General features: G+C 35.4%; 1 protein-coding gene and 1 long non-coding RNA gene across 4 annotated transcripts in view; both read right to left on the bottom strand.

Moving 5' to 3' along the window:
* FAM19A5 (family with sequence similarity 19 member A5, C-C motif chemokine like) overlaps positions 1–21,217 on the bottom strand; it is a 421,841-nt gene that overhangs the window by 340,897 nt on the left and 59,727 nt on the right. The window lies entirely within an intron of this gene.
* LOC121107315 lies at positions 1,796–9,505 on the bottom strand. The gene is made up of 2 exons (XR_005841201.2): positions 7,561–9,505; positions 1,796–2,306 (listed from the first exon to the last, which is right to left on the bottom strand). It is a non-coding gene; the product is annotated as an uncharacterized LOC121107315 (long non-coding RNA).

The raw sequence follows: 21,217 nt of genomic DNA, 5'->3' as shown, positions 1-21,217 counted from the left end.
TGGAGAAGAGAAGGTTCTGAGGAGACTTCACTGACCTTCCAGTACTTGAAGGGATACCAACATTTTACATGGAAAGACAGTGGTAGGACAAGAGAGGAATGGTATTAAACTAAGAGAAGGGAGATCTAGATTATCTGTTCGGGGAAAATTCTTTATTCAGAGGGTAGTGAGGCACTGGCACAGGCTGCCCAGAGAAGCTGTGGATGCCTCATCACTGAAGGTGTTAAAGTCCAGGTGGGGCAGACTGATCTGGTGGGTGGCAGCTCTCCCTGTGGCAGGGGGAGTTAGATCATCTTTAAGGTCCCTTCCAACCTAAGCCATTCTGTGATTCTATAAGTTAAATACCTACCATGTATAAAAATATAAACAAAAGTTTTCTTCATGGAAATTAAATGTTTAAAACCAAATCAAATACCAACTGAATTCCAATATAAGAATCAGATAGCTTACCTGTTAACTCATGATGAAATAAACTAAGAAAATAATCATTTGTTTTAAAAATAGTATTACTATTGCAAATAATATCATTTATGACCAAACCATTACCATTCATTTGACTAAAAATCTTATTATCACCAGTTTAAGATATATGTTCATATAAATAGTAATAGTTTTTTAAAAGAAATGTAAATATGTTTCAACTGAGTTTCAGTTTCCATGATGAATTAATTGCTCATTTTCTAATTAGTTTGGCTAAACTAACAGATTTTATGTGATAAAAATATGCCAGTACTTAGTAGAATTTTTTGGGGCAGAATTACAGAATTACAGAACTACTCTTCAAAGCTACATTCAGTACATAGAAAAACGTATTACTTCCAGGAAAGGAGGAGGAAGGACCAGAAAAGCATTTGAAAATGTCCTGGGGAAAGTATAGTACTGATTGCTGCATTTACAGCAATTACTAAGGAAATGAAAATAAAAATCAGAAATATTTAAAATATCCAATGTGAAAGGACAAATGTACTTCTGAAAAGCTATTTTCTAGCTTCAGACAAATTTTTATCATCTTTTCAATTCTCATTATCCTATCATTCTTAAGTCTATGTTACCTGAGGTTTGTTCACAGTATTTCCTTAAGTTCCCAGCTCTGTATTAAAAATAATTAGGCATAAAATACCCATATACTCTGAAGGGCAGTTGTCTTCGATCAGTGGTGCAGGAACAATATAAGCACAACAGTTTCCTGTTGCATGGCTTAAAGCAGATACAAACATTCAAACATTTTCTCCATGGCTGTTGGCAGAGGAAGGGCAATAGATAGTGTCTAACATATCTAACATCTACTGCTGTTAGTAATGTGCCAAAACAGAGTGCAAGAAAATACTACCATTATCTCGGGGGGGGGGAACAGAATTGAAGTGAAAATGAGGCTAGCAGAAAATATCACTTAGTCATAAAATACGTGTATCATTAAAAATCTTCTGATTGTTGATCTCATTTATAAAAGTGTCATAAGCAATGTTTTATTCACATTTCAATTCTAAAGAAACAAAATAAAACAAATTCAATTTTCCAAACTGCTTTAATATCAGTGATAGTGTGTTGATGTCCAATAGCCACTATCTAAAACACTCACTACAAAATTTCTAACACAGCATTAAAGTATAACAGGGAAATGTGGAATTTTGTACATCAGTGAACTGACAAACAATAGAAGACATCATGGGAAGTAATAGAACATAACTTCTCTGTCTTCATATACCTTTTCCATACTACTATTATTTAGAATAGTACTTTAATATGAAAGCAAAACAAAACCCACAAACTTTAAAAAGACAATACAATTTTTTTATATTTATTTATTTATTTATTTTCAGGCAAGAAATTGCAGGAATCTCTAATTCCTCCCAGTATAATACACAGCTCTCAACCACTCAGCTGAGTTACAGGAAGACGACTGAGGTTTAGTATCTTAAAATGGAAAGTGGCAAGCTAACTGAAACACTACTAAAGATAGAAGTTTACTTATCCTTGAACCATAGAGCTCAGCATATAAGGTCTTCTCAAGACAGCTTTACAAATAGGGTGATGTGAGAACAGAAGCATACCCAGCTCTTAGGTCAGCACCAGAATATCTCTAGCATAGGTTATAACACTGCAAATACAGTTCTCTGTTAATTGAGACCTTGCTGATATGAATTTCTTGCCATTAGCTTGCTGCTGGTTTATTTGCAGGGCAGAGTAGTCAGTAGTAATGAGGCATACAGTACCATTTATCATGCAAATAGCAACTGGGAAAATGACAGTAGTTTGTAAAAGCAGTTTCTGCTTTCATCATCAACTCTCCTACACCTATAGGTAACCTGGAAAGAGGAAAAAAATAAAAGAAAATATCATGCTAAATTACATGGGAGGGAAGGGGCAAGGGGAGGGGGAGGGGGAGGGGGAGGGGAGGGGAGGGGAGGGGAGGGGAAGGGAAGGGAAGGGAAGGGAAGGGAAGGGAAGGGAAGGGAAGGGAAGGGAAGGGAAGGGAAGGGAAGGGAAGGGAAGGGAAGGGAAGGGAAGGGAAGGGAAGGGAAGGGAAGGGAAGGGAAGGGAAGGGAAGGGAAGGGAAGGGAAGGGAAGGGAAGGGAAGGGAAGGGAAGGGAAGGGAAGGGAAGGGGAGGGGAGGGGAGGGGAGGGGAGGGGAGGGGAGGGGAGGGGAGGGGAGGGGAAGGGAGGGGAAGGGGAAGGGAAGGGAAGGGAAGGGAAGGGAAGGGAAGGGAAGGGAAGGGAAGGGAAGGGAAGGGGAAGGGAAGGGGAGGGGAAGGGGAGGGGAGGGGAGGGGAGGGGAGGGGAGGGGAGGGGAGGGGAGGGGAGGGGAGGGAAGGGGAGGGAAGGGGAAGGGAGGGGAGGGGAGGGGAGGAGAGGAGAGGGGAGGAGAGGAGAGGAGAGTTGTATTGACAAGTACTCTACATGCTTGTTCTATTTCTACTCTTAAGCACTGGCCTATAAGTATTGCAGGAGACAGAATACAGGAGATTTACCTTTATGCTGAACCTACGTGGCTATTCTTAGGTTCTTATACTCTTGATTAAAAACTTCTATTTTCTTAGTGACAAAGGATATGAAATAAATCATTGCCTTTCCTTGGCACATTTCACTTGCATGTTACCATTTCAATGGTTTCTGTCCAAAAGGTCCCATTTAAATTTTATCTCACACATGTATTCTTATTTATTTTTTTTTCTGAGCTGTTTTTTTTTTTTTTTTTTTAATAGTGGAACTGTTGCTGCATTGGCTTTATTACTATTGATGGAAACCACAGAATTGTTCAAGCCTTTAAAATGTCTGTACATGTGGCATACGATGGCTGTGACATTTTGTCTGCACAGTGATTTTCACTTTTATCAGTGATGAGATCAGTGTTACAGTGGTTCAGGTTGCAAGACACTGACATACTTCACTGTTTTTTCACTATATATTTTCAATAGGATCTCTGATGCTCCTAGAAGGAAAGGCTAATCGTCATCACAGTACAGTAGTATGAGAGCCAATGGAGATTAGAGTACTGCTCTCCTGTCTTGCGCCTTATGCAGTAAAGATTACCCTGAAAAGAATTATCAGCATTAAAAGCTCAAGCCAATTTTTTACTGCCACTTTCACTCTCCTTTGACAAAATGAAAAAAACAGAAACCTTACAGCAGTCCAAGATTAGATGCTGGATTAAGATATATATCATAAATTATTTTCATTTGATTTTTGTCATTATGAATGCAATGAAAGCTCCAGGTGTGCACAAAGGGTGTAAATCAGTTATCTAGTACACTGATAAATAATTTTCTCTAATTTGGGGTGTACAATTTTGAATTATTGGAAATAGCTAACATTGCTGGTGTCTAGTCTGTGATTTAACTCTTGACAGGTTTTGATCTGTATGCAGAACTCTTTTTCTATGGAGCTTCTAAAGCATGCAGTTTTTGCATTTGGGCTGTCATATTACCTGCCTTCCAAGTTTTTAGCTACAGGTTTATTTAGGTTGTAATGTTACAAAGCAAGGCATTTATATTTTCATCATTGTATAAAATGTAGCTATTACATACACATACTAAACTCCAAGAAATTTTACTGCTAAATAATCCTGAGAAAAACAGAACGGATTTATGATTAGTCAAAGGTCTGTTAAGCAGATTTAGATTATAGCTGTGTCCTCAAATTCAACAGATCATTTCCTTGACTGAGTTGTTTACAGTCCTTCAAAAAGGATTTATGAAATGTATACTTCGCCTTCAATGCATATATCACACCTGTAGACAGTTCTTAAAGACAGAATCGGACTTCTCTGATTTCAATGGAAGTGATAATTTAATACAGTAGATTCAGCATTCAATATGTTATGTCATTAATCTTTTAATTAATTCTTTTTTGACACAATGTAAATGCTTCAGAAGATGCAATAAAATAATATAAAAGGCATTTATTGAAATTAAAAGAAATGTATGTTTTCTGTCACTTACTTACAGTGAATATGCATTGTAAAGATAAATGCATAAATAATTTTCTTTCATAGAAAAAAAGACTTTAGCTGTTAAAAACAGAAGGTCAATTTGTTATTTAAAATGTTTCTGCGGATGCATCCTATACATTGGATGGATTGTACACACTTAAATTGATGTTTTCTAAAAATTAACAAGAATATAAAAATAAATAAATAAACTCCTTATGTTGCATTTTCCCAAGAGGTACAACTTCAAAGGTAGCAGAAAGGTGGGAATCTGAAAATGCATTGTCACACATGCGTATCAGTATTAATCATAAATGTCAAGTGCTTCAAAATTTGCTGTGATTTTACCTTTGGTGAAGACATTTAGGAATCCTTCTTTGTTGGTAAAGTTAATTAAATTAGTAACATTAAAACTTTCAAAATACTATAGAGAGAAATTTTATTCTAAGGAAGCTCTCTGCAATGACTTTATTTAGGAGTACCATGTGCCTATTCAAATCATTTTATTCTTTAAACAGATTGTATATATTCTTCCTCTATACATACTAATGAATAAGTAATAAACTGTTTCAATGCCTTTTATTTTTTAATGCTTTATTTAATTTATTTTAAAAGACCAACTCAGGAAGAATCAAGTCCATCTAAATTCTTCATAAAATAAGATTTAAATATCTAAAACTAAATTAAAGCCATTTGCTTGGTTTTTTTTGTTTGTTTGTTTTGTTTGTTTGTTTGTTTTTAGTAAGGTCTCCTGTAATCTAAACTCCTTAGGAACTAAATTAAAAGTTCACGAGGTCTAATATTCATTTGCTCATATCCTTATTCCTGTGCACCTCTGAAGATGATGAAAAACAGAAATTGTCATGTAACATATTAGCAATTATAGCACTCATACTGGAATTGTGAGATGGACTTCCATCTGTACTAAACTGAGAAATAGTGAATCCATGTCTCAAAAGAGCTCTGTAGTAATCACCTTGTGCAAAGCTCTTCTACATCTTTTCCTGAAAGTAGGCTATCATGGAAGTAAAATGGGCAATGCTGATTGTATAACAGTAGAAGCTGTGAGTAGAAATGGGTTAATTTGTTTAAATAATCTCTACGTTAAAAGATTATGCTGTCAAGGAGCTGTATTTGGGACAAAATCCACACCTCTTGCACATTCGTTGTTTATATCATTAGACTAAAATCAGATCTTTCCCACTTTCTTGGTACCCTGACTATCACACTCTTTGTTGACACAGCAGTTTTAACTTCAAGAAGAAGCAGTGTAAATACTCTTAACCGTGACACCTACAGCCTGGCTATTAGACCAGTTATCAGAAATATAGAAGACAAATGTTTAATCTCCTTTCACTTGCAAGAGTATATTCTTTTTTAGCTATTACATAAAAGACTAGTATTGTACACACTATCACTCCCAAAGAAAAGTGGGCAGATAGGATCCTGAATGTACAGGAAGACATTTCTGATGTTTTCCTATGGACTAGATGATGAATGAACTAAATTGCCTTCTGGATACACTTTCATACCCTACACCACCAAAAAGGAACTTTTTGAGATAAAATCAAGTTCTATCAAAAAACCTTGAAAATGTAATGTATGGGCTTTATATTATATCATCTTGCATAACTACTGATTTCAGTGGATTCAGGTTGTTCAATGAAGTCAATTGTAAGTACATATTTGAAAAGTGGAAAGGGATTTTTAAAGTTCAGTTTCATTTATTTAAAGAAGGAAAATGCTGTCAAAGAAAAGAATAAATAAAGTCACAGTTGATTTTAAATATAACCCACGAGTCAAGATTTAAAAATACCATGGTGTTATGTGAGGATAATAGGTTGTCTTTCTAAGTGCTAGGTTTTAAACACTTAGCAAGTTAAAAGCACCAAAGGAAAGAAATTAAATTGTCAAAATAAATTACTTCTCCAAGCTACCCATTAGATAAAATCAATATCTATTTTCCATATGACCAGTTCTGAGAAAAAAAAAAAAAATCTGCAATTATCTATGAAATTGTTTGTCAGGATCCTTAGTGCACTCCTTCCTCTTGGGGTTCAACCCCTTGTGTGAGGGTGAGTGCTGATATGGCAGGGCCATAAAACCATGGTTCAGCCTGATATGAGAAAGAGCTATGGAAAGGAGTGTCCTCTCAACCTCTTTCTGAAGATCTATATTTGAACTGAGGCTCTCACCCTTGGACCCTTTCTAAGTTACAGTATAACAGTGTCCTGCCTTGCCACGTACTCTGCTTATCAGGACCGGAACCCTGATCTAGAGACATGATTTCTTGGCTAGCCCTGGGACCTGACTTCTCACGACAGTCTTTTCTGGTGATCACTATGCTGTGGTTGGTCCTACTCAGTCCCAGATTGACCTAGGATCTCTCTCATCACTTCAGTATTGTTTGCTGCTCTGGATTGTCATCTTACTCTGGTTAACGCCATCAGACCTGCTCTGCTTGCTTTGATTGTGTACTGTAGGACTGGACCCTTTCTGGTGAGGTCACTGTTGGCTTCCTTGCTGTTACACAGTTCCTTACTTGCTCCTCCTGGAGCTCTCCATTCTTGCTACTCCTTCATATTATTGTTATCACTTTTTATGAAACTAAATCATGAAATTATCCTTTTTATTCAATTATTCTGTCAATCTATTTTTCTACATATGAGAAGACACCATAAAAAACTAACACAACGTTTTGACTTTCAAAAAATAGAATAAATAGTAAGATTACTAGAAACAAGAAACAGATTAATAACTAAAAGAATAAGTAACTAAGTTACAGTAAATTATATTCAAGGTGTTTTTTTTTTTTTTTTCCATGTTTCAGGATTATTTGGAGAAAAAAGTACAAAGTACTTCACTGAGCACTTTCAACAGGAAATGTATCTTGATAAAAGTGGTATTAATTCAGTTACTAATAACATTTGAGGTATAAGCAGTTGAAGTAGACTAACTGCCAAATGTCATCAAAATCAGTAGCCACATTTAACACTGCAAATAAAAAAAACAAAACAGTGAAAGTGAGGAATGTATCCTAGAATGTAATCCAAGAAGAAATTTATTTAAAAGAAAATATATGAAAATGCTAACTCCTACAACAGGTAGGATAATATGATTAAAAACATTATTACCATTGAAGATGTAAAGCTCGCAATTCATCTTAGCATTGTCTTCAATGTGGTATTTTTCCCCTATTATTTCTAAAATAAGAACCAAAATCATATGAATGGTCATGTGAAATGTATTTTTTTAAAAATCCCATCTTCTATTTATGCTTACATATATACGCCTGGTTAAAGACTGTTAAAATAAGCAACTAGTTTTACACGTACAGTAAGATGGCTGTTAACAGCAATGCAGGGTGTTTCAGTTATTACTGATCTGATGTGGAGTTATAAGCGGGAATCAAATGGTGTAAGTAAATCATAACTCAGTTACATATGAGGTAGAAGATGAAGTTGCAATGACATAAAGATTAAAAAAATAGAAATAGTTCTATGCAATTAGGAATCACCAACAAGAAATGCAACTTTTACACTCAGAGCATTTCCATACAAATAAATAAATAAACAAACAAAAATACCAATAACCAATATATACATAAACTTAAGAGAAGTTAATGTACAAGAGATATAATGCAAAACATAATTTTATTACAACTCAGGGCAGATGAAAGTAAACTAGTACAAACAGGTTCCATCTCAACAAATCTGTAAAAGCTTAGAAGCCTAACCTCAGCTGCTCAACTAGACTCCATCTGTAATCTTAGAGGGAACACAGGCTTCCCAGATGGTACCATTCTATTTTTCTTTGACTCCTACATCAAGATACCTACCTCTCTCCTCCGAGTTTAAGTGTAGCCTATATGATTAGCTTTATTGCTGTAACTACAGTGGTCTAAGAACACAGATGAAACAAAGCTGGTAAGTAGAGATATAATTTCTGTATGTAGGAGGACTATTATTCTTATGCATTAGTCATTGAACTATGGTTAGTATTACACAAAGACAATTGGTGTTACTGAGCTTCCCCATTATTTTAAACAAGATATTTCTTAGAAGCAGATAAGGATCAGGTGAGTCACACAGTTAGCACATTGGTATGGAACTTCGAAGCATCAGTGCACATCCCTGCTGGTGTTTATGGTACACAAAAATGAACATTTAAGCAGCAGAGGCTACAGTACATGAAGAACAGCAAGGGACTTCATAGAAATAAATTCCCTATCCCCTTACAGAGAACACACGTCCATGTGGTGATAATAGGAAGGAGAAAGGAATGTCACCTACCCAAGCTACCAATCCAACCTTTACTGACTGCCAAAGCAAGGTCATGTAGCCACATAATTTGTACAACAAGAGGACAAGAGCTCTGATCTGCCTTCCATCTGCTTTGAAATGAGCAGACATGAAAATACTACTTGTCTGACAGATCACTCACTAATTCTTCCCCACTAATTCAAGCCTCTCAGAAGTTCAACTTTTCATCTTTATTCATTTACTTATTTATTTAATTTAATGTTGATTTAAAATGACTAATACTGATAAAATTAAGAAATCCTTAATTCAATACTCTTTGTAAGTGCTTAACAGTAATTAGCATTTCATATTTTCTGAAATTTTCATTAGTTTCATAGCTTGAAGTTTCCTTTTTGCACACCTGTAGGAAGGTTTCGTGCATTACGAAGTTAATATTCTAACTTTAGATTCCATATCTTGATATAAGAAATGAAAGTGCTTGTTGGCCTTGAAGCTGATATGTGGTATTCATTTGATTCCACTTATTCTCTGAGATAGCAAGCGATATTCAAGAGTGATTGTCTGACGCTGGAAATTTTCTCAGGAAAAAACTGTTCTGCTAATTTGGTTGTTTGCGCATGTTTTTGTGGGCTTGTCTAAACAGTTTGATGTAGAAAGTAGCTCGTAAGTGCAGCCCACACTGCAAGCTGTCAGAGTGGGAATTGTTAATGATCCAACAGCTATTAAGTCATGTTTGCAAAGAACTATGCCTGTATTAATGAATCTCTCCTCTAACTTGATTATCTACATACCCAAAATATGTATAAACTAGGGGAACTGTGACACGATAATCTTATTTCAAGATCAGACGGCTTTCATAAAAACTGAAGCATCGGTTTACAGCACTAGCTGCCCATACTCAGGTAAATACTTAGGTATTTTTCTGCAATTGTTTAGAATAAAAATCTTCTTTTCTAATTACATCATTTTTGCTTATATTTTAGTTACATTAAAGGAATATTATTTGTAGAACAATATATTCAAACTGTCAAAATAGAAACTTGGGCAAGTTAAAAAAGCAATGAAGTTTGCTTTTCTGGGTTATTCTGTTTAGGCTTCATGAATGCTTCAGATAAAAGAAATATCATTTTTGTGTTTTCCCTCTCAAAATTACATTCTATTCTTGAAAACCATATAGTTGTAGAGATGTAATTTACAAGGTGAAATGAGATTCAATTTAAATTTCAATTAAGTGATTTTGCCCTAGGAAATTCAGAATTTTTATTCAACTTTGTAGGAGCATATCCATGCAGCTTATCTACATTTAACTGAAACAAGTACCTTACAAATTCATCATGATGAAAACTGTGTTTTCAGGGGAAAAATGTGATATCTTAGACAGAAGAGTTTTAAAATGACATTTTAAATGACTTGGTGTGGTGTACAAATAGGAGTTATTTACAAATAGGAGCACTCCTATTTGTACACCACACCAAGTCATTTAAAATGTCATTTAAAAAAAATAAATAAAAGATACCTACATAGCTTAGTCCTGAATCTGTAGATAAAAGAGCCAACTTAAACTGAACTGCATGTGTATGAGGACAGCTGGTCAAATTCTAGAGCAATCATAATTTTGTGGTTTAATCTGTTAAGACAACAGTTTTTATTAATACTCATTTGTTACTTGTGAGAAGTTGCTGACACAAATTGATGATTAAGCTGCTCTGACCTTCACTGAACCTTAGTAATTCTCATTTGCATTCTCATTAAAGCTCGGTTTCAGTCCTTTTTATTTTTTCAAATATGTAATATCATCCTGTTCAACTCTTTATAAATGCTTGCTCAAGAGCATTTAACTGTTCTGATAAAAAAATGTTTAATTTATATATGTGTAACAAAAAATGGATGCACATACCAAGTAAAATACAGCCTTATACTGAAGTTTCTGGATAAAAATTTTTGTTTTGAATTAAAAGAAATTAAGAGGAAAATAGTGGACTAGTATTAAAAATGGCCATAGAGTAGTAATTATTTGGGATAATATAAGCTAGATTGATATCCTTTTGTAAATTCAATATTCTTATTTGATTTAAATGATTTCTTTAATACAGTTAAACTGGGCAGTTTGCCAGAATTACCTTACTTGTCCTTTCTTTGCAAAGGAATACGTATTCTTCAAAAGATAGTCAAAGACACAGACTGAATGATCATGGCCTGGAGCCCCGGTTCTTTGTGTTTCAATAAAAATTATCACTGGTGAGGTTTGCACAACTACTGTGCATTTCTTTTTTGAATGTAATGAGTAATAGAATTTTGTTTTTGAAAGGGTCTTTGTTATCAGGGTGTAATAATTTTTTACAAAAGATGTGATGTCATATATATGTCTGAAACATTTTTTATTCTAAACAAGATAATGGCCCTAGTTATCTTCAATGCACTACATATCCTCACAGGGAAAAAAAAAAAAAAAAAGTTTAAAAAAAGAAACAGATAATTTTTTCCACAGTCTTCAGAAACTTAGCCTTTTCCATATGTTCTTAATTTTGATTTTGAGTTACTTTCAAAGCAGAAAAGTATGCAGAGTTATCAACCTTTATGTACTGTCAGTATTTAGGGACATGTAAGAGCTGCCTGGAAGCAGTTATTTTATCTTATTAGCTATGAAGAACTACAGAAGTCAAATATAAAAATCATATTTTCTCTTTATAAGAACTATAAAAAAGGCAGGTGACTGATTCTTTTTTAAGACTTATTCCTTTTTGTTAGTTGCTATCACATAACCAAACCTTGACTAAAAAAAAAAAAAAAAAAAGCAAGAGAGAGAGAGAAAAAAGGATCAGGTAACGTATATTAAAAGATCCTGAAACTATTTTAAGCATCATGTGCTTAGCAAAAATGCTGATAAGGTATTTGAAGTGATTGACCCAATTAAAGCATATATTAAATGTACTCAACAAATTCTAACTAATTCAAGATCCATGACTGAGCAGAGAGAAAAGTAAAGGGCTGTATGGTAAGGCAAGAGAAATGCACGTACAGCGTGTAAACTGGAATATACTGAAAAATATTTTATTCCAGACGCATACACCTGATTAGAGTAACTAATATCATGCTTACATCTCAATCCCACTGATCTTATTTTGAGATCAAGTGCCTTACAGTTCTAAATTGTTTATCTTTCACAAATAAACATTATGGTAATTAAAGCAGTAAGCATGCCCTTGAAAACAAACAAACCAGCCTTAAGAGAGTCAAGATTTTCTCTTTATTTCTGCGAGTCACTCCAGTCCTGCTCAGTAGCCTTCTGGTATACTTGTACAGCTATAAGCAAGATATTGAGCAACTATTTTGCTATTGCAGGTTTACATTTGAGGTGATACAGAGGTCAATTCCTCATTTTGTTCTACTCAGAAAAGAGAGAACAAGCTAATCTCACAGAGCACTCAGAAAATCCCTTGTCAGTTAGTTCTTCATTCCATACTGTGATAACGTTTTCCTAAAAATATAAATACACAGCGATTCTCTTGAAGAATAATAATTTTGGAAAGGTGAGCAGATGATCTAATGATTGGTAGCCAACTCCTAACAGAATATAGTAGTGAAAGGAAGAATGCAGAGAGTACTAAGGAAGTTTGGTTGATTTCATTAACCTTCCTACAAATCTGGTTACCTTGATGACAATGCAGAACTGATGCTTCAGCTAATAAAATATCAGCTGTTTACAGGATAATCTGTTCCACAAATACTGGAACAGATTCATAGACATTTATTTTACACTGATTCATAAAAGCTACAAAAATCATGATTTTCAAAGCATGTTTCTGCCATCTAAAAAAGTTTCAAAAATAGTAAATATGATTTCATGAAATATCGTGGCACTTCAACGTTACAGCCCAGGCTCCTGTCAGGTGAGCCTCTTCTGAGAGGAGTATGAAGAAAATTATATATCTGATTTCATCAGAACTATGGTACGACTTTTCATATAAATGTGACCAATGCTGTACCAATGGTTACGGCTTATGTAACATCTCATCTGTTTATTAATTCAACTAACCAAAAAAAGTCTCTATCTCGTAGGACAAATCTTTCTTCCATTACTTTGTAGAACATTAGACCCCCACTTTGCCCTAGGCCTTCTGCCTCCTCTCTTAAAGTTTGGATAAAAATCCACAGGAATAGCTGTCTTTTTGATAGTCTAATTCTTCCTATACATAATCTATATATATTCCTACATATGCATTTATGTATATTCCTATATACATAATAAATATTGAGTAACTGACTGTTTATTATATTTGCACCTTGCATTTTATATTGTGATATATTTAAAGGCTGTTCTTGAATTTCCATATGTTCTATTCTGCTTTCAGTTAACCATGAGCAGCAAGTCTTCAGAATTTGCTGTGTTGAATACACTCCTGGTAGGTGAAATACAATTACCATCTTCCAACCTGGTAAATCGCCTTGTGATTTTGTACAAGTTTGGTTATACAGTCTTGGTGTATATCCACATCTCAAGTATCTTAAATCACCTGACAAAAGTGTATATTCTATTAACATTTCTTGTTGTCTTCATCCAAAATCTGCTAACAACCCTTTACCATATGGCATCCAAAAGAGAAGAATGCTGTGGGTATTGCAGATTTCTCATTTTGCCTTTTACTTCCTTGAAACTCTTGAGGAATTGAGTTTGTTTGCCTTTTAATATTAGAAAAAAAAAAAAATGTTTCTTGTAGTCATCAGGATACAGAATGTTGACAAAAAGAATAAACTGCCTGTCGTTAAAGTCAGGAAGATGAAAAGCAATCTGTGTTTAAACTTGCTTTTAATTAGAACATAACAGTTTTCTTGAAGGCTAAACAACACTTCAGCCCCTCTCACTCTCATGTTTTCAAGTGGGTGAAACTAGTCTATGAGTGGACGTACCTGGTAATTTACACAGGTATCACACTGAGCTGCACTCTTATTTAGGCCATAAGATATTGTCTTAGCCTGAGGTTATAGTATTAATTAGTATTAGTAGTAACAGGAAAAATAAATTAACAGTTAAAGACTAATGTCACTACTCTGTATCTGTTGTAAAGATGGTTGGCTTTTAGGCACGTTAAGCTTAAACACACTATTTCTAAATAACTTGTGTCACTTCCATTCTGAATTATTTTCCCTTAAACATTAAATTTTATTAAGAGATGTACCTGTATCTGCACATTACAGCAAATATATGTAAGTCACACCAAAAGTACTGCCTCCTATTTATTTCCATGGAAACTATAACAAAGAGCACAATAACATTATTAGATTGAGTAAATGCTCACCCACAAAACACTATTTTTCAACATAGTCACTACCAAAAGCTAATGAACAAGAGCCTGCATGCCATGCTCATAAACATCTACATAACCATCTGGAGCATGGCTTGTCTTTTCCGTTGCTGTCACCACTGCTGAAATGCACCACCCACCACTTCATTGCACTCATCCGCTGTTTGGTCTCCATAAACACTGAACAAACATCAATGGGCGCACTTTTCTCTGCATGGAGAAATTAAATTACATTCCTTTGCTTCATACTCACTTCCATGTCAGACACCATTTTGTCAGACTGTCCTGCTGCTGTCACATGGCAACAAAATGTAATGAAATACTGTTGGGAAAGTTCAACCTCTACTGCGATACCATCAACATCTGCCTCTGATATAGTGAGCTAACATAATAAAATAGGAGGCATTACTTTCGGAACAGCTCTCGTATAAGTTCTAATTTTTGCATATTCTAATATTAGTTTTATGAGAAGTCTTCTTTATGAAATGAATTGTTTATGCAAATTAAAATATACTGACGTTCAGTAGTAAGACACTGCTGTATTTGGCAATGTAAAACTACTTTATCACATATCAATATGATGCTGTAACAACATAGAAAAGTATACCTACGCAGTATCATAGAAACACAGGGGTTGGAAGGGACCTCAAGAAATCATCAAGCTCAACCCCCCTGCTAAAGCAGGTACCCTATAATAGGTCACACAAGTAGGTGTCCAGATGGGCCTTGAATATCTCTACAACCTCTCTGGGCAACCTGTTCCAGTACTCCATCACTCTTACTGTAAAGAAATCCTTCTGCATGTTTGTACGGAAATTCCTATGTTCAAGTCTTAGGCTACCAGTCCTTGACCTATTGCTACACACCACCAAGAAGAGCCTGACTTCATCCATTTGCTTCTCACTTCCCCTTAGCTACTTATAAGCATTTATCTGATGCCCCATCAGTCTTTTCCTCAAGCGAAACATACTCCGGTTACTCAGTCTTTCCTCACACAGGAGATGCTCCAGGACCTTTATCATCTTTGTGGCCCTCTGCTGGACTCCCTCTAGGAGATCCCTGTCTTTTTTGAATGGGGGAGCCCAGAACTGGACATAGTACGCCTCGCCAGGGCATAAGCAGAGGGGGAGGATCACCTCCCTTGATCTGCTGGCCACAAAAAAGATATGCATAACCATTCAGCATTGAATTATATTTTATTGAGATCTTCACGTTCAGTATTTTTGTGAAGTTTTATAGCTAGAGATGATATTTGTATGACTAAAAGTTGCTAATGGCAAAAATGCTACATGAAAGTAATTCTAAACATCAATACTGAATGAGAGCTAAAGAACTACATCCTCATTACAGGTTTGCAGGCAATTATTCTTCAATAAAAGGTAAAAAATAATTTCACATGAATTTTCAGCTGGAATCTAGTCACAGTACTTGCAGAGGATATGCATTCATTATAAAAGTCAATGGAATCTATTTATTTTAGCACAACAATTTTAGTTAGGCAGTTCATCTTCAGGAACTAGTCTTTAAAGATAAAAACATGAGATATACTGAACATTTACCGATATCCAGAAAATTTCAGCTAATCAAATAATTTTGAAACCTTGCATTGCTAAGAGTTTTGTGGTTCTGATATACCCTATAGTTCAAACATTTTCATGAAAGTTTAGTCTGCGCACTGAAGAATCTAATTTTACCAAATCAGTGACTAAGAAACAAGTTTCAAAGATTAGACTCAATTATTTCTTTTTCCTGAAGAGAAAGCCAACAAGAGCTAGTGCATGAAGCAAACCAAGGAAATAGATCTCATGCCAGCACTCTTACAGGCAGAGATGATCAGGGAGGGAGTAGATTAATGTTAATATCTGTGCAATAAATAGGGTACTAGATACCTTTTATACTGAAACAACTAGAAGTGACAAGTATATAAATAAAATAGTCCTTATGTTGGAAAACAACCAAAAACTTTATAGACTCATAGAATCACCAAGGTTGTAAAAGACCTCCATGATCATCCAGTCCAACTGTCCACCGATCACTGATATTTTCCATTAAACCAGGTCCCTCAGTACAACATCTAAACATTTCCTGAACACCTCCAGGGTCAGTGGTTCCGCCACCTGCCTGGGCAGCCTGTGCAAGCATCTGACCACTCTCTCAGAGAAGAGGTATTTTCCAACATTCAACCTGAATCTCCGCTGGCACAACTTGAGGCCATTCCCTCTGGTCCTATTCTTAGTTACATGCGAGAAGAGGCCAACGCCCACCTTGGGATAACCTCCGTTCAGGTAGTTATTAAGAGCATTAAGGTCACTCCTGAGCCTCCTCTTCTCCAGACTGAACAACCCAGTACCCTCAGCCACTCCTCATAAAGCCTGTGCTCCAGACTCCTCTGCAGCTTTGTTGTTCTTCTCTGAAAACACTCCAGGACCTCAATGTCTTCCTTGCAGTGTGGGTCCAACAGCTAAACAAAGTACTCAAGGTGCAGTCTCACCAGTGCTGAGTACAGAGAGATGAACATTTCACTGCTCCTGCTGGCAACACTATTTCTGATAGAAGCAAAGCATTATTTCCACAAAACACATCCATATAGCTAGTAAATTCATCCAGATTTTACAATTACCTAACAAGATACAGAAAAGTCTTCATTTTACTTTATTTTATGCTGGTGACAAGATTTTAACCATTCTGAAGATTAGTAATGAAATTCTAAATTCTACAGGTTTTTTACTTACTGAATGTTTGCTCACACTTCAGATGTTACAGAAACCTAAAAACTAACAAACAAACAACAACAAAAAAAAACAGCAAACAAAATTTGATCCCTCGTGTAATCTCAAAGTGAATATTCTAGCCTCATTTTCATGCAAGACTAGATTGCAGGAGAATATTATGGAAGAATATTTTGCCTTTGTAGTAAAATGGAAGTTTTTATTATTATTATTTAGTGTCACTGCAGTTTGCTATTTTTTAAATTATAAAGAGCATGATAACAAATACTAAGGTCTTTTTTAAAGGAAATGAATTCAAAAAGTTCTTAAAACACTGTTTTTAGAAGTTTGTTTCAAAAGTAGATCTGTAGCAGTGAAAAAAAAGAGAACAGCTGCATACCACAGCAAAAGCAAGCAATTAAACAACAACAACAACAAAACAATAAATCTCATTACATGTCCTTTTACAGAAAGATAGGAAGGAACTGACATACTTTTAAATAAAATTAACAATAATTTCTCTTTCTTGCTTTAGTGTTGATTGTAATTAAACTGGAATCTTTTTTTTGCAGCAGTTTGTGTACTGAAACCAAGAGTCTTTCTTTGTGGGATATTAATGACCGCATAATTAACTATAATAATTTCATGTAGGCTATTAATTAGCTAAAGAGTATAATACCATTAAATGAACCACAGCTTTTTGCAGGAGAAAACCATAGCTTTTCAAATTTTGTAACTTCTTCCTAATTTTTCCAATTCTTCAAGAACTACAATCTAACACTCATCAATATCCTACTGACCTTGATGTCCCAAGTCCTTCTTGTACTCGGCTACCATTCCTCTTCTAATCAGTTCAAAATACTGGTAAGTAAAATCATTTTTTAGATTATCACAAACCACTGTATCTCTTTTTAAGTTTTTATTTACTACCACTTGTCTCATTTCTGCCTTTCAAACCCAAATCACTTCACCCCACAGTGGAAATTAACCAAACCTTTGCTACCATACTATCTTGCTGAAAGGCCAGCCTCTATATTTTAGCTGACAGCCACACTAAAGTGAAAAATAAGATTGATTCACATGTAAAGAATTCCCAGTCGAATCTATGAAGACAGCATCTCCTCCACTGTTAAGTTTCTCCTGTTGCCATACATATTGGCCGAAAACAAGTAATAAAAGCTTAATGGTCAAGTATTTCCCACTACTTATTTGTGCTAAAAACCTCTAATTATCATTGTTATCCTCTCTTCGTTCAATTCCCTTATCTGTTTTTGTCATCTTCTAATCTTTTAAGCTATTAGCTGTTTGAGAAGCAGTATTTGAATAGTGCCATAACAAATGGAGTCTAAACTAATTGAGTTATACTTTACCAGCCATTACTGCAATAAATACAAAATATATTATTACCACTACAACTGTAAAAAGTTATGAGCATTCTTTTATTGCCATGCCTCTGTTTTAGAACCCTCAAGCAACAATTAAGGGATATTTGAGGTAAATGAGGCACAACATAACTCCTGTGCCTTTCTGGCCTTAGCACAGAAGTATTGCAATGCTGCTTAAAATAATCTCATGGAAAGAGGACAAATTCATGACAGTAATACCATTTCCTCTCCTACCTTAGAAAATGGCCCTTCTTTGACAGTTGGTCCAAGCAGCAGTGAATCACCCATTCTTAATCTTGAGAGAAAATGTTCTCTGAAAGCAGCACAAATGGAAAGGTGACCACTGCTTTTCTGTTCAACACAGGGAGAAGGCAACTGTTACCTTTACAGTGCTCCCTGCTGTATGAACCAAGTCTAAAAACCACAAATATGAATCAAAACATTAATATCTTGCCAAGGAATTAAGATAATGAAGGAGGTCAGTAAACCATTCATTACTCACTTTCTCTGTATTTAATAAATACTGTGTTTCATAAACTTAAACCCACACAACCTCTTGCCTTCCTTCTGATCTTAACTATTTCCCTTCTTTTCTTGCCTTTTCACTGATAGTTTAGAAAGACCTTCAAGGGGCTTCACAACTTAGCAGGTTATTATATTATTATTGGAATTGTTGCTTTTTGTATTTTGTTTTCAGTGATTAATATTTTTTTCTGTTCATGGACACTAATAAAGAAAATTAATTCCTGCAAACATAATAGTTATTTATTATGTTTTACGTTTTATAGATAAAGCAACATTATAAAATGACGAGCTATTTAAGAATTATCATCCAGTGTGAAGTACAACAACATTCAGTTTAACTCAGCACTAAATGAGTATTAACTCAGGATAACTCCAAAGTTTAAAAGTAAATTGGAACAAGGAAGATGGTTGATGAAGAAGAGGGAAATACTGTTCAGCAGCACCAGAGCGGTACAGGATAAATCTCAGTGTCAGAATTGACCTAGGGTACTTCTTCCGTTTAATTACTGATCTCACACAGCTCACATAGACATAACCCAGACAACTTCAAATGTGGCACACAGGAGGTTCAGAAGCAAAACTTCAGCACTTTTTCTTACTGTAGCCTGTTCCAAGACACACAAATCCATGCCCAACTGGGGAAAGCTCTGCTATCAGCCAGCCAGGTTAGAGCTAGTTTGTATCTAGATGGAGCCATGAGAAAATCTGCAGGGCTTCATCTGCTAGGAGATTCATGGACTTGACATATTCCCTGCACAGACATTACTTCGAGCAAGGACAGAGCCTGGATTAAACTGCTTCTTCTCTGCCTCAGTGTCTTTAGCTTTGTTTAGCACATGAACAATATTACCCAGAAGAAGTGGAATGGTTCACCCCTCTGCTCTAAGATGAACCATCTTTAGAGGGCTGATGTTTGGAAAGGTTTTAGGGACTTATTTTTATCATGAGCTATTTTGAAGTGTAAAGATCTAAAAATGTTTTTATGTTTGTTTGTTTGTTTGTTTCTGCTGGGTTTCTAGCTTTTCTTTATTCCTTTATTCTTTCTTTTGTTTACCTGGCTAATCTGAGAAGCCTGCTTGCCCAAGGGCTACTCCCTCAAGGAATCTGACTATTTCTAAGAACTGACTGAATTTTGTGCAAAGGTCTAAATCTCTGCAGCAACTAGGTTAGAAAGAGCTGTTCATATGACTGATTTTTTACATTTCTAGAAAGGTGAGAAACCACTGGGGACTTCATGTAAAGAAAGCAGAAATGGAAATTACTGGAATGGGAAGAGAAATAAACATCAGTTCCATATTAAACAACTCAGGGTGTTTGTTCTTGTTGTTGTGTTGTTTAATAATGGAACCAGAACAATACTCTTAATTTTAAATGAACATCTCAAATACTGGGAAATGTTTATGCTAAGGCAGAAATGTACTTGTTCAGATCTGCCACTTAAGTTATACCCTGGCACTCCCGAAGGCTGCTGTCACTCAGCCTGTATGCAAAAAGTCACTGTGGGCAGCACTAACACAATCACTACTGTGAACTGTACATTGGAACTCCTCTATTTTCAAGTCATTGTGATTTTTCTACAGATGAAACTTCATAAAAGAGGAAATCCCATGCATTCACAATGCAAAATGCTGTAGTTCACAAATTAACTGGTCAATTAACTGGTCAAGGCAATATTTATATGTCAAGTCAGGTATTTTCATCCAGTATAAGTCCTTTTTAATATGATACTTCAAGGCTGGAGAGGTTTAGAAAAGAAGTAGAAAACGAAGAACTGAGAAAATGACGAAAAACCATGCGTTAGTCCTAATCCAGCAGTTTAAACTAAAAATCTAGCCTTAATTCAGTACATCAAAGATGTGAATTTTGTCGCAATTTACAAGCACATTAACATCTCAATGAGTCCATACTTTCAAATTGTTTTCCACAAGCACATATGCATGTTGTTTATCACGCTTTCAGAAGTGGTACATGCACAGCAGAAAGAAGAATGATAGGACATCCTGTAAATATACTTCAGAAACAAGAACAACTCTGGAGCATATGATTCAACAGGTAAGGCATTCATTAATCTGTTCAGAGCTTGTCTTTCTGATTTTCAAGAGAACACTTGCTACCATCTTCAAATATGATGATTCTCTTAGTCTACAAGTAAGTACTGCATGTGTCATCAATTCACGCCTTATTTCAATTGCTTTTATTTCTTCTTTTTATGAAATCACACTAACACACTCTGTGTGCCCTCGTGATCAAGTAAGTACGGCAAATGTCACCACGCCATATCCTGCTGGCTACAAACTCGTATCAAGGCTTTCCATCCTGCTCACAGCTCCAGTATGAAATTATGAGCTATAAATACAGGATTTATTTAGTGCATTCTTGGCATTCTCTATCATTATATACAGCTGAATCACTGGCATCCTGAGGCAGTGAAAAACCTCAGTCACCAACTCTTCATACTGTTGTTGCACCCTGTACTGAAATACACAATGAACTTCTGATTCTCCTTAGCTCCAGGCTAGGCTCGTTACAAAGGTTGTTCTTTCTGTGCCCTACTTTCAGCTCATTTTATCACGCAGAGCTTAAAGCCCTTCTTCTAATTTATTTATTG

Source organism: Gallus gallus, chromosome 1, assembly GCF_016699485.2.
Source record: "Gallus gallus isolate bGalGal1 chromosome 1, bGalGal1.mat.broiler.GRCg7b, whole genome shotgun sequence".
NCBI lineage: Eukaryota > Metazoa > Chordata > Aves > Galliformes > Phasianidae > Gallus > Gallus gallus.
Note: the sequence above shows the minus strand (reverse complement) of the source record. Positions and strands in the feature narration are given on the sequence as shown.